A 14,376-nucleotide genomic window follows, 5' to 3' on the forward strand; every position below is an offset into this window, starting at 1 on the left:
GGGATTAACGCTTGAAATTTATTCCCCACAGCACTTCCTTTCGGGACAAGAGACCAAAAGTAAGTGTCTACAGGAAGGTGTCTTGATTACTTTGTGTGTTGGTAATAGTAAGTCAAGTTTTAAGCTCAAGTCCATGCATGAGTCTCTATCTTATGTGCAAGGAATTATGTGCATAAACTCATTGTCTTCAAATGCTAATGATTCCATATTTGTGTCTTCTACTAACGATATGCTTGTAGCTTGTGATGATGTTCCTAAAAGTGTTGAAAGCAAGGTTGTTAATGAAGAATACAAGGATCCCTCGAAGCTTGAGGATGAGTTTGAAATGCCTTCTTGGTTAGAGCTTTCTTTGAAGGAAGATGAGAATTGTTTTTCAAGTGGTGAACATGAGGATCTCAAAGATCCAAGGAAGAAGAGATCAAGGAAGAGAAAGAGATTTTCCAAAAGATATAAGATAAAGTTGAACTCTAAAGAGTTTGATTCGGTTTCTATGATTCAAGATGACATGGTTCATGATGTTATTTTGCACAAGATTTGCAATGATTTACCCTCTCCACCACTTTAGATAAGGTTGTGCTCTTTTACCCTCCGTTATTTGGAGGAAGGGTCGAGCTTAGGACCTTAAGCAAGCGCTTCCCGGGAGGCAACCCGGATTTCTAACCCTTTTTCTTTTGATTTCTATTTTTCTTAATTTTCTTTCTTTTGATTTTCTTTTCTTTTATTTGTTTTCTATTTGGATTGATAGGTCAAATTCATTGGATATGGATAATTTCGAGGAAGCATGAGCAATGGGAAGGTTTCATGTTTTTGATGAGAATATATTCTATTTTATCGAATTTTAAGGTAAAAGGGTAAGGTAATGTAGTGAGGTAAGTTAGGGAAAGTTGTGCTAAAATAAAGAAAATTTGAACTTGGTGGGTTCATTGTGGTGCTCTCATTATTAGTGGATGTTGAACCCACTGTAATCGTGTTTTGAAACTGCCATACTTGGTGGGTTCAATAATCCCGGGATGATATTGGACAATGAGCCCACAGTAGAATGCACCGAGCAAAAATTTCAAGAAAGAAGCCAAGAGGCGCGGGCATGCCAATCAGGGGCGCGCAAGGTGTCTGCGCGGGCGCACAGCCATATCGCGCGGTCGCGCACCCAGCCAGGCCGAGCCCTTTATTTTCTTTGTTTCTCCTTTATTTCTCTCATTTCCCATTCACCCTCAACCTAGCACACACTACTCCCTTTCTCACTCAAGGAAAACCAAAACCCTAAGTTTTGCTCATCAAATTTACATCTTTAATCATTAAAAATCCATCACAAATTATCAAATTCTTTCTACAAAATTATCCTTAACAAAAAAATCATACTACTTTCTTGAATTATCAACCTCCAATCTCTCTCCTCCATTGAAGGCCAATTTGGGGTTTTTCTACTTGGTGGGAATTAGTTGATAGTTCTTGATCAATCTTGCTTCAAGTGTGGTATAGCCTTCTTCTTTGAGTCCATTTTACATAATTGTATCATATTGTTGCAAGATTTTGATAGTTCATGTTAGTGAATAGTAGTAGTATGTGTTTTGGTGATTTTGATGATTGAATATGATTTTTGGTTGATTATTTGTGATTGTTGTTTATTTATTTTGCTTAAGATTGTATTGTTGTATGTTTGTGTAGTAAAATTGGTTAATTTGGTGGTGATTGCAAGAAGTTGGAAATTTGGATTTTTTGAAGTGATTTGTTGCTTGTGTGATTGGTGTCATTGATCAAGGAGTTGTGAATTTGGTATTTGAAAGTGTTTTGAAGTTACTAACCGTTTTCTTTGTTTATAGCTCTATTTTCTATTTTTCTTCTCACTTGGCTTTGATGATGATGTTATTGATTCTTGGAGCTTAATGAAGGTGGTAGATTTTTCGCCTTATTTTTATTAGCATTGCTTGGAAGCCCGGTGAGATCCTTCTTATTTTCGTTCTTTTATTTCTTTCCTTTTCTTGGATGCATAGATTAGGATTAATTTTAGGAGAAGTTGAATGGTTCTAGGATGTATGCTTGTCACACCTTAGAGTGTTTGGGGTCATTGACGTTGTTGTCGAATGACCACTTGTTTGACGATTGGGAATGACGTGTTACACTTGCATCATTGTTCCTTTCTTTATTTTCCTACTATTCCTTTATATTTGTTTTCCTATTTTCTTTATTGTTCTTTACTTGTCCTCTCTTTTCTTTTCTTTTTGTTCTTGGTTTGTATAATGTTTTTTAGGCTTTACTTTTCTTTTTGTTGTCTTTCTTGTGAATTGGGCTATATACCAACAGACTTTTTCTTTTGAATGAACATCTTACTAATTGTTAGTGGTATACATAGTTTGAGAATATGCTTGGTTGATTCTAGGATGGCGTATGCTAAGGTAGCATGTTTAAGAACTAGGGGGATCATAAAACCCGATTCTACTTGTTTGTGGCATGCTTGGCAGTTGCTTCCTATGGTCGATTTGACACCTATAGTGTGTTTTTGTTATATCCATGTGAGGTTTACAATTTTTCAAGCCTTCTACAATTACTTGCATGAGTGGAATGGATCCTTGACTATTGCGGACCTAATCTTGAATCTTGACTAATAATTCTCAAACACGAGACAGAACCATCTAGAGAGGACAAAGGCATCTTTTCGGGGTGGTAATTTTTCTTTTCTAGGATAATCTTCTTTATTTTTAGTTCTTGGGTTTACATTTGCCTACTTGCTAATCATTTGAGCCTTTTTCATTCTTTTTAAGAGACGTCTTTAGAACTTTTGGCCTTTTTGTTTCTTTTTGTTCCATTTTTGGTTTTGTGAAGCAAATGATCATATTCTTGGAGATTGTGGTATATGAGTTTGGATATTGGTTCTTATTTGTACACAAGCTTGTGTTTTGTATTTCTTGTGAATATGGCAACTGAATAAATGAAAAAGTCGTCCAAAGTTAAAAAAAGGCAAGGACATTCAAATGCAAAGTTGAAAAAGTCGTCCATAGTTAAGAGAGGCGAGGACAATGAATAAAGTGATAACATGAAAAAATGATAAAAAGCAAAGCTCATTCAAACGCTTTGGCAAAAATTGAAAAAAAAATTGAAAAATTGAGAAATTTCAAAAATATTTTGATGTGATTCTTTTCTCCTTTTCAAGCATTGAGGACAATGCTTCCTTTAAGCTTGGGGGAGAAGCGTTTACGCTTTTTGTATATATGGTTGTGGATATAGCTTTGAATAAGCTTGAGGGTGTCAGTTTGTTTTTTTTGGTGATTACTTGGTTATGAGGAGAAGGTTTGATCATCCTTTTGCTTCACTAATTAGGAATACCACCAAATTCTAAATTTTAAGCCTACCCTCACCCTTTCGCCCTTATGTTACAACCTTTGGGAAAGCCCTTTTGACCTAGTGGTTGAGTTACATATTGGGGGAGGGCATTATGAGTTAAATCCTAAAGAGAGGGGATGCAAAGTCAAGACGTCGAGTAGCCTAAAATATTTTCTTTTCCGGCTCCTTCAAGGAGCTATTGAGATGCTCACTAGAGAGAGATTTGAGACTATAGGGAGAACGCGGTAAGATCAAATGGGATGAAGGTGGATTGTGATAACTGGTTCTCTACGATTAGCATATTCCATATTTTAATCAACCTCGGATAAATTGGAACGTGCATACCCCTATTTGCTTAAGAAAGTTGTTTATTCATTTGAAGTGTAGTCATTTTGTAATGTTCAATTCGTAAAGGTTTTGATTTTACTTTTCTTTTGATTTCTTTTACTTTTGTGATTTGCCTCATGTTGTTTGTTGAGAGTTATGGGTTAATCTCTTAGGAAACCCTTATACGAGAGCATCACTCGTCCTCTAAAGCGATTTAGAGTTTCAAATAGCTTGTCTTTAGTTGCTAAAATTGACTGTGATTCCTACAAAAGTGAGTCTTAGTGTATATTCTCTAATATTGTCTTTCTTTTTCATTTTTGAATAAGTCTTTCAACCTTTTTCTTTCTTTCTTGGTTTTGCTCGAGGACGAGCAAAAGTTTAGCTTGGGGGAATTTTATGAGTGTTATTTATCGCACTCATTTGTTCTCTTTTACGGTGATTTTAGATTGCTTTTATAGCTCTTTTATTTCCTTTTTCCTTAGTTTTGCTCTTTATTTCTTTATTTTGCACTTTACTTAGTTGATTTTCCATTTTTATGCATTTCTTGGTTTTTCTTTTCTTTTTCTCTTTTATTTGTTTGTTTTCATTCATTTTTCAGATTAATATCATTGTCCAAGGATTCTCGAGGTTTCTTCCCGAGTCTTGCATTGATTACGATGCCTAGTGTTCTCCATTTGAAGCTTAAGTTTGGAGATGTGCAAATTCCAATTGACCTTAGGTCGTGCATTCAAGCCGTGGGGGCACCAATTCTCTTGTTGAACCCACCGTCGAGGTGTTTTTGGGTCTGTCATGTTCCGTGTTCATCAAGCACACCAAGTGGAGCGCACGAGGAGCATCAAAATGAAGAAGAAAGGAGGCTGCCCTGTTCCCAGACACGGGCACGCACAACTTAGGCGTGGGCGCACGTAGCCCAGGAGCAACCGCGCATCTTGCTCCCCCTATTCCGTACCCATTTTTGCGCGGTCGCGCATCTTCTTGAAGAAGGTCGCGCCTGTACGAGTCTATTTTGGACGATCTAACTAACTTCTCTTTGTTAGTTTTACTATATATAGACTTTTCTTCTATTTTTAGAGAATAATGGTTAGAGAATCAATTGGTTGAACTTTAGGTTTGATTTTTTTAGAGAGAGAAACACTTGTTCTTAGATTTTAGAAAGAGAAATTCATGGTTGATGATTGGTGATTGATGATTCTAAGCACAATTTCCTTTGATTTCACAAAAGTTTGTAAGGATTTCTTTTACTTTAATGTAATCTTTAGTTTTTTATTTCAATTGTTTGTTGATTGTTCAAATTAGTTAATTAGTTGATTGAATTTGGTTTGATTGAAATGATGATGATGAATTTGTTGATTAGCTTAGTTTTGATTTTTATTTCTTCCATGGATTGTGAGTAGTTTACTAGCTAGGGATGTGGTAAAGCATGTTTGAGTGATGGATCATAGCTAATTGGGAGTTTTTGATCGATTTAGCATTGTGATTAAATTGGTTGATTGATTTTGTGCATGTGTGTGATTGGTTAAAGAGTAGCTAACTTTAATTGTCATGCAAGATTGCATTATGTGCCTACATTGATACGGACCATTGATTTGTAGCTCACATTTATCGATTGAGCTTGGTTTTGACATTCCTAGTAGAGTCTTTCGTAGTTGGCGCTAGTTAGACCCCTATGAGATATCTTGTTGAGCCCTTTTGATTGCATTATCTATCTTCCCTCGCAATAGTCGAATTGATCAATCTCAAACCCGATTAGTGTGTGTCCATTGAAAGAATATGTGGATCCTAAATCCCTAGTGTTTGATATATTGATTTACTTTGTGTTTACTTTGTTTGTTTAGTTAAACTTAGACAACCTACATTCCTTTTTACGCTTTGAGATAGCTTGGCATTGGCAATAGTTAACTTCCCCCATTCCTTTGGGTTCGACCCTTGACTTGCCTCTATACTTGTATTTAGGTTTGTTAAGTGTATACAAATTTAGTTTTGGCTGAGGGAGGATCAGTCAAAGACCTAGATTTCACTCCCTGCGTTCCTAAGCCCACTCACGCGCGGCATAGCCTGCATTCGGCCAACATTAAAAAGAAATCAATATCAAACGGCCATAATAATTGCTCAATATGAACAAATCACAATTCTTACTTCACAAAGAAGCGCCAGGATGACGTCCAGGTCAAGGGTACCAACTCCCTTCCCAGACACTTTGTCATTAGGATTAATCATCTTGAGAATCCGTTGAGCCATCTGAAGGACAATCGGCCTCTCTGAAAACTCTGCTAAAATAAACAATATAAATTAAGAAAATTTTCAGAAAAAATCAGTTCCCTTTTTTCCTGTTACACTACAACAAATTGACTTTTGTGCCACGAGTAAAATCGTGGCACAAGTTTGAAGTTTCCGTGGCTATGTAATTTAGCCACAGGAATTCTGAAATTTACTCCCGTGGCACAAGAGGCCGTGGCTAGGAATTTGCCACGGAAAAATGGATGTCGTGGCAAATTTCAATTTTTATGCCACGAATATACACGTGGCAAACAAGTTCACTTACCACAAATATTATCGTGGCTAACAAATTGTCTGCCACAAATTCTACCGTGGCTTATAAACATTGCCACAAATATTAATGTGGCTAATAAGCTTGTCTGTCACATATAATACCGTGGCTAATAAACTCTGTTATTATACATATTACCGTGGCTAATAACACTAGTTGAAAATTTGGAATTAGGCACCCGTTCAAAATCGGTGCTCTTTTTCAATAAAGCTAAGGAAATAATTCAGAGGCAAAACCGGTGCCTGAAGTGAAGTAAAGGGTACCCGTTTTGCCTCTGAACCAGTGCCTTTTACGCCAAAAAATAAAATAAGTTTTGCATTTTTTCCATTAAATTAATACAAAGACTTGCACATATAAAAACTCAGATATTTCCATTAATAAATAGCTATAATGTTTTACACTTTAATAAACATACAAGAAAAATAAAATTACAATGGGAGCATAACCACAATAGCAGGGGCATAGCAACATCAGCATCAGGACTCGGGAGGATACATCAGCAGGAGCAGAGCAAAATGAGCATCAAGAGCAGACATCAGCAACAACAGAACCAAAACATCGTGCAGCAACAACAACAACAGCAGCAGCAGCAACAGCAAAGTGCAACACCAGCCACGAGCAACTACAGCCACACATACATTCACTATAACAGCCACACAAACCAGATTAATATTTACAGCAGCACATACATCCACTAAAACAACCAAACAAACAACTGATTTAAGCCATGTAACACATCAGAATCGCAGGGTTCGAGTCAGCAACAGAGGATGTATTAGAGTAGTTGCATTTCAAAAAAAAAAAAATTCAGAAAAATGATCTAACACAACCACAAAATATGTAAATGGGAAAGCTAATAGTCAACATCTTTAATGTATATCCCTGCAGTGCACTATGAACGTAGGAGCAATATGATAACTCTCATCATAAGTGTACTTACTGAAACAAAAAAATGCTTAGTCAATTTAGTTAGCCTTATTACCAGTAAATAAGTTCTACCAAAACTATTTTGCTAGAACAAGGTAACTGTCATACATGGATTTCAAAAAAATGTCACAAAATACCCCACACAAAGGTACATTTTAACTTAGTCCATTACAATTGGATCACTAGTTCGCATTTATTATATTTGGTACATAGTTAGGCCTCATCAGAATTTTCAGCATGAATCTGTATCAAACTTCAACCATCTCAGGGAATTTTACAAACAACAGTATTCAAGCACTAGGAATATCAGGTCAATCCATACACATGTGCTGAATGAATGTCACATCAGCCCCTGCCTATTTTAGCACAAAAGGCTTACATGATTACATTCTTGCCTCACTTTCTGATTGCAAACCAAAATTTTCACTCTGTAACAATTTATCTATTTTTTCATCTACTTTTTAATCACTGCAAGTTTAGCATTATATTAAATATTCAAAGCTTTGATAGTAAAGAAAACATCAATACAAATACACCAATTTAAGATCATAGTTTTATAGCAACAAAATCAAGTTCCTTATCTTATTAGTTTACTCATAAGTTCACATCTTCACTCAATTAACTTGTTCCTCATCAAACAATTTCATTAAAAAGATTCGGTTTACTATAAGCTGGAATCATCAATCTCACTACTTAGCTTATCTTGCATTGGCAAGGATAATGGTGACTGTCAATTATTCACCCTTTACCAACAATTTATTATGTTTCAGAACACATTATAATCAAACTAAGGTTACAAGGCATCAATTTCTACCATCAACAACCAGCTATATAAGTATATCACAAATGACCAGAATTTAAATTCAAAATGCAGATATACATAACAAACATCCATTAAGATAATTTGTTTAAATTAACAAAAATCACCAAATTAAAAAAACGCTTGAAATTTGTATACATTCATCAAGAAGGTACGAATTGAGCAAGTACCTTAAAAAAACCAATAAAAGGAAGGGAAAAAAAAAAGGGGATTTTAAATCACGAACAGTGGAGCTTCATTGAAAGCAAATAAGCAAATCAATTTAAATCAAATCAAATTAAAAACCCTAACCTCAAATTTCTGATTTTTGGTTCGAAATTGATTCGAATTTGTTGTTCCTTGAATCAATGCACCAAAATTGCCTCAAAATTAGGTCTGGTATTTTTCTATTTTGCTCGAATTAAGGATAGATGTTTTCGATCTTGAGGAAATTTGATTTGACTTCTACCTTATTAATCGAATTGAATCCAGGAGTTGCAGACAACGGTTGAGGATGATGGGTCGAAAGCCGTGAAACGGACAACGCCGTGGAGGTGAGGAACCACATGAGGGAATGGTTCATTTTGTCCCTAAAAATCACCGACACGACCACCACCATCAGTCCATCGCCCTAAAAACGAGAAAGATTGACTGATTATGAAGCTAAGAAAGACTATAAAGATGGAGTCATGAAAAAAAACTTGAAAATTGTGAGAGGAGAGAGATGAAGCATTTCTGGGTATGGGTTTAGAATGAATTTTGAGAGCAGAGAAGAAGGAATTGGAAAATTAATCAAAGCACAGGTTAAATGAAAACCGCTAACTTTGAGTTTTTCACATTTTTGATAATCGGTGTTTTTATTTAGGTTCCTTTTATTTATGCCTTAATCCAATTTTTATTTTATTACTACCATGTTTTAACACCAATTTGATATAAATCGGGCCTAAAAAATCTAAATTTTATTGGGAAATTCTACAATATAACTCGCTACTTTTACAAATTCTACGTTGTGCTCTTATTTTTTGAAACTTTTATATAGTAACCCGCAAGTTTATTTAATAACTATATAGTAACTTTGTCGTTATCCCACCGTCAGAAAATTCCGTTAGTGGGGCCCACTTTTCAATTTTTAATATTTTTTATTGATTTTTGCGAGTTGTAACATGTTTCGTTAAAGGTTTCGGGGGGCTATTTTGTTCTAGAGGGACCAAATTGAGATTAGATTTGTCAATAAACAAACTTATATACCTCGCTTTACATATTGAAATGTAAATACGCAAATCGAGAAATTTCTTAATATGCAAAACGAGGTAATTATGTTTCATATTTGCCAAATCTGAGCTCAATTTGGACACTTTAGGGCCAAAATAACCCCAAAAAACTAGTGCATTTCTCTGCCTAATTGCTTTTTCTACTAGTGTAATTCTATACTAACAAAAACTGGTTTAGTAACTATAAACAATAGTTCAGGAGAATCCTAAATTGAGCGTACTTAGAATAAAATTGAGGATATTTATAAAGAAAATTAAGTGTGTATTGGAAATAGATCATATATACAACTATAATTTATTTGGCGCTAGTGTAAAGTTTGTCACGGGAAAAAAAACTACTACTCGTGGCCCAAATGTAAAGTTTGCCATGGGAAAAACACTACTCGTGGCACAAGTATGATATTTGCCACGGAAAATAAATACCCGTGGCATAAATTATTCTTCTTATTTAGGTGTTGTATCATATTTCAATTTTCCCGTGGCTAGATGATATTATGCCACGAATTTGGAATTCCCGTGGAATAATTCGTGGCACAAGTGATGATTTGTTGTAGTGTTATTCAATCAAAAAACTGGGATTTGGGCCAAATGATAATACCTTCGACCTCCCCCATGGCGGCTTTGCCTCTGCCTGCTGCTGAGCCGATAGCAGTATTAAGTGGCTTTCCACTCTACGATACCCCCTTGGGGAATTTGGCTTCAAGGATGGTTTAGATGGGGGTGGAGCCGCCAGGGACTTCCTAAGCTTTTGGGCAATGTGCTTCCAGTCCTTGCCAGAAATGCCAACATCGTCACCCGACTGCTTTTGCAACTTCGGGTCCGGCTCTTTAGAGGGAAAGGGCTTGGACGAGCCACCCTGCAAAGAATTCACATGATAGTGAACTCGTGACTCCAAGGAACCTCAATTCAAGTAGTGGGAAAATGTTTCACCTTAGGAGTTCTGCTTGATGGTTTCTCCTCATTTGAATGTTTGCCCAAAATGGACGAACGGTAGAAGGCTTCAGAATGTGTAGCTGGCTATTTGTTGGCCGAGAGCTTTGACATTGCTTCGCCTACACACAAAAAAATAAAGAGTTAGAAATTTATACGAAAACAAAGATCATTAAAAGCAACTAAGCAAAGCAAATCCAAACAGCCCACTACCTCTCAGCCTCTCAGATTTAGGACCCCAAGCGGTCAGATACGTCCCATCAGATAGCCACTCATAACGGGGAATGTAGCTTAGCGGGTTTACCTCCTTCCCTCCCCCCCTTTCCTCATTGGTTCAAACGACCACAAAAAAAGGCCTCAATTTAATATTTTCTCCTGCGTCTGCCTAGGGACAGGCCGCAGGGCTCTCTTTCCAGCCAGGAGAGGAGGATCCTGGTTCCACTGGTTGTACCGCTTGTTTAGCAGGCGGTCAGGGGAGGAGACGATGTAGAACTTTATTCTCTAGTCTTTCCATTTATTCTCCTTCTACAATGTCATCATAAAAGCCTTATGGCTAGTAAGGGTGAACCAGTTAGCCCCACTTTATTGGGGAGTCTTGATCAAATAGTGCATATGAGCGAATGCTTCAATACTTGGATCCACCTACAGCATCTCACAGGCGACAACGTAGTCCAAAATATTTACCCAAGAGCTGGGGGCTAGTTTCCAGATACCCAATTGGTATCCATCAAGAATTCTCTCCACTGTCGGACGGAGAGGAAAACGAAAACCCGCTTAAATGGCCCCCTCGTAGCAGCGAAAGCACTGATCGCCGTAGCTGACCTTCTCTGACTAGACAACTTTGTCCTCAGCATCCGACATGGATAGCAAAAATTCATGTTCCATGACATGATTGGAGATGAACTTTCCAAAGTCCGCTGTCATTTTCTCCTGCCTACTCTTGGCAACGTGCAAAAAATAAGGAGCACGAAGCAGACGACTCTACACACCCTTCGCCCATGTCCACTGAAAAGGACTTTCGGGCATCGTTCAATTTGGACCGCGCTTCCTCACAGTCTATGGAGGCGCTGTTAGAGGATGATGATCCAGAGTCATCATCAGAACTTTCTTCAGAGCTGGGGGCCTATCGACTAGTGCCAGCAGTGTCCTCCCTAATCTCTACATCCGGCGGCGATCCATTCGGCCAGGGGATTTGTTGTTCGTCATCTAACTCCTCCTGAATTGAGGAGCTCGGGGTGCTAACATTGGTGGGCAGGTCCTCACAAACCTCATAAACAGGCGCCCTAATGGAGCCTTCTAAGTAAACGGTAGAACTCTCCAAATGGTACTAGGAACCATCCGTCCTATACGTTTGACTGGTTTGCTTAGTTCGTGCCATGGTGTCCTGCAGGAGCACATGCACTATTGGATTTGGAGAAGTTCTCAAATGGGAGTCCTCGAACGAGCATTCGGCACTCCTAGTTTAACATTCAGCCATCCCCGGTGACCGACTGATCGCTAACCTACGTCATGCCGGGTGCGTTTAGGAAACCATTTTTGAAAAAGAAAAATGCAAAAAGAAAAGAGAAGATCAGATGGTTACCTTAGATGAAGGTACTAGAGTCGCTTGGTCTGGATGTCTGCTTACAGGCGGACAAACGACCGGGTGTCGGATGCAGTCGGGAAGAAGTCAAGTTCTTTGAAATCAAAGATTCAAGATTCATATAAATGTGAATCCAAAAGGGAGGAGGGTCAACCCCTATTTGTAAAAAGGGTGAAAAGTATACGGTAAAAACCTTAGATTCCCTAAATTGGTAAACAATAAAAATCCGCCCAATGGGAAGCCGACACCATTCACATGCGTTACGTGCCGAGCCACGTCACCCCTGTGAGGGGTAAATGATTTGGGTATTCATACCTCGCCAAGTGGCCCAATAAGAGTGCAACACGTGTCGCTCTTAGAGGCGTCCAAATGGACACCCAGATGCTGACACGCGTCATGTAGATATGGCTCTTGAAAAATGACGGCCTTTAAATGCCAAAATCCTAAGATAGCCGCAAAACGGCGCTGCCCTTATTCCTAGGTCATCAAACCTTAGGACAGGTCACACTTTTCTAGGACCCTATAAATAGGGAGATTCCCCCAATAATTGGGGCAATGTCTTAATTATTAGGACATTTATTGCTCGCAAAAACAGAAACACCTGATCTCGGAATCCAAGAAGATACATACCTTCCACATGTTTTACTCCGAATCCATACGAACTTAATCTTCGGAGGCGGACCTCTGACTATCCGGAGCTCCGTTCATTTTGCAGGTACAAGCGGCCTTATCGGATCTCGTTTTCGAGTCGTAACTCTCCCAAGGGACTTAAAAACACTCGAAACACAAAAGACTCTCAATAATATAGAGGGGAAAACCCTAAAACATGTATCTATTAGAAGACGCATAGTCAAGAAGGAATTCAATAAATTGTCATGAAATCAGGAACGCTTTCGCAATTAAGATTTATCGATTAAAAATTAAAGTATATATATAGTAGAAATTAATCCTAACAGTTTGGTGGTGGTGAATATGGTGGAGTTACCATTTAAGGGTTGGGTAGCTGAGGTGGGAGGTAGTTGGTGAGAATTAAAAATTAAAATTAAAATAAAATAAAAATATAACTGTAGACACCCAAATGTGTCTCCCTAAAACCAAACCCAATGATGAATATCCTGCATGTTATTTGATTATCGAACATAGCGAAAGTGTTAAAAGTCTAGTGATGAGGATGTTTTTATTAAAATATCTCTTGTTTCTGTTTTTGAAAATATTTCTTTTCTTACCTTATTTATGAAAAGCGTGCATTCCTGTTTAGTTTGGTCCATGATAAGGGTCCAATAATAGTGTAGTTGGATAGGGCTTGAAAAGACCTTTCCAACGATATATTATAAGCCCAATTTTGATGAATAATGAGGAAGTTATGGCCAAAATACTAAACTGGGCCCGGTTTGGTTTTTATATGCGGCCCAATGATCTAGAGGAGGGCCTATTATTAATTATCATTCCTAAAGCTATTAGGATTGATTATAGTCTTCTAGAATACTCTAGAAGGTTCCTTTAAATCCTAATGGAGTTAGGATTGATAATTATGTTTTAAAGAGTTTGAAATTGAATAAAACTACTCCTTTTAAGAATCCTTGTTTTGTATGAAGTGGAATATATTCAAATATTATTTTCATGCCTCATAATATTTATCCAAATCTTATATGGTTGGATAGATCTTGAAATTATCTTTTCAATGATATATTATAATATTAATTCCGAGCTATAACGAAAAAGATATGAATGGAATACAAAACTCTATCCAAAACTGACACCGTCCTACTATTTCGACCATATCTTTTTATCTAAAAAATATTTTTATCAGATTCTAATTGGGTTGAAAAGTAGATTTCAAGAGCTTTTCAACGACATATCATATGCCTTATTTGGTTTTCTAGATCAAAAGATATGATAAAAACAAAATCTGCAAAAACTGTTGTCCATCGAGTTTTATTTCGATTCGAATTCGGATTCTTTTCTTATTCTTCGACCCTCTTTTTTCTCTATAAATAGAGGTCATATCTCCCCTTTTTTAAAATCATCAACTCTAACCAATTCTCATCAAGAAATTCTTGATACTTTCTCTCTCCCTCTCTCTCTCTTTTCTAAACTAGCCTTTTCTCAAATACAAAATTCCTCATACATTAGCACTAGACACACCTAGCGTAATTCGAAGTTGCGTTCGCCCTAGAGGTGACAAATTTGATTTCTGAGGGTTTGGTCTCAAATCTCTATTTCAATTATTTAATTTAATTGTTTAATTTTATTATTTTCCTTGAAGTTACTAACGTGTGTATTTTTTTATTAGAAAGAGATACGAGGCATCCAAGTAAATGATTTAATTGTTTAATTGATACTATGATATCAAAATCATGTCTAGGTTGTTATTTTGATTCCTAGTATCATGTTAGGATGCTTGTCTAAATTTGATGTTTAGCATGACAAGAATAAGTTCCTAGTATCATGCTTAGGGTAAAGAATATAATGTCAATAATGATTCCTGTGATGTTTCCTATTTTCTTTTCTAATAGCATGTTAGTATCATGTTAGGGCTAAATATTTGATCTTTGATGTTTAGTGACATGCTAGGGTTTGTTATTAATCTTGTTAGTATCATGTCTAGGATCTTGCTATTATTATACTTTAATGTGATTATTTTTATAATTGTTATAATTATTATTATGATGAT

The sequence above is a fragment of the Chenopodium album genome, chromosome 3 (genome assembly GCF_948465745.1).
Source record: "Chenopodium album chromosome 3, dcCheAlbu1.1, whole genome shotgun sequence".
NCBI classification, from domain to species: Eukaryota; Viridiplantae; Streptophyta; class Magnoliopsida; order Caryophyllales; family Amaranthaceae; genus Chenopodium; species Chenopodium album.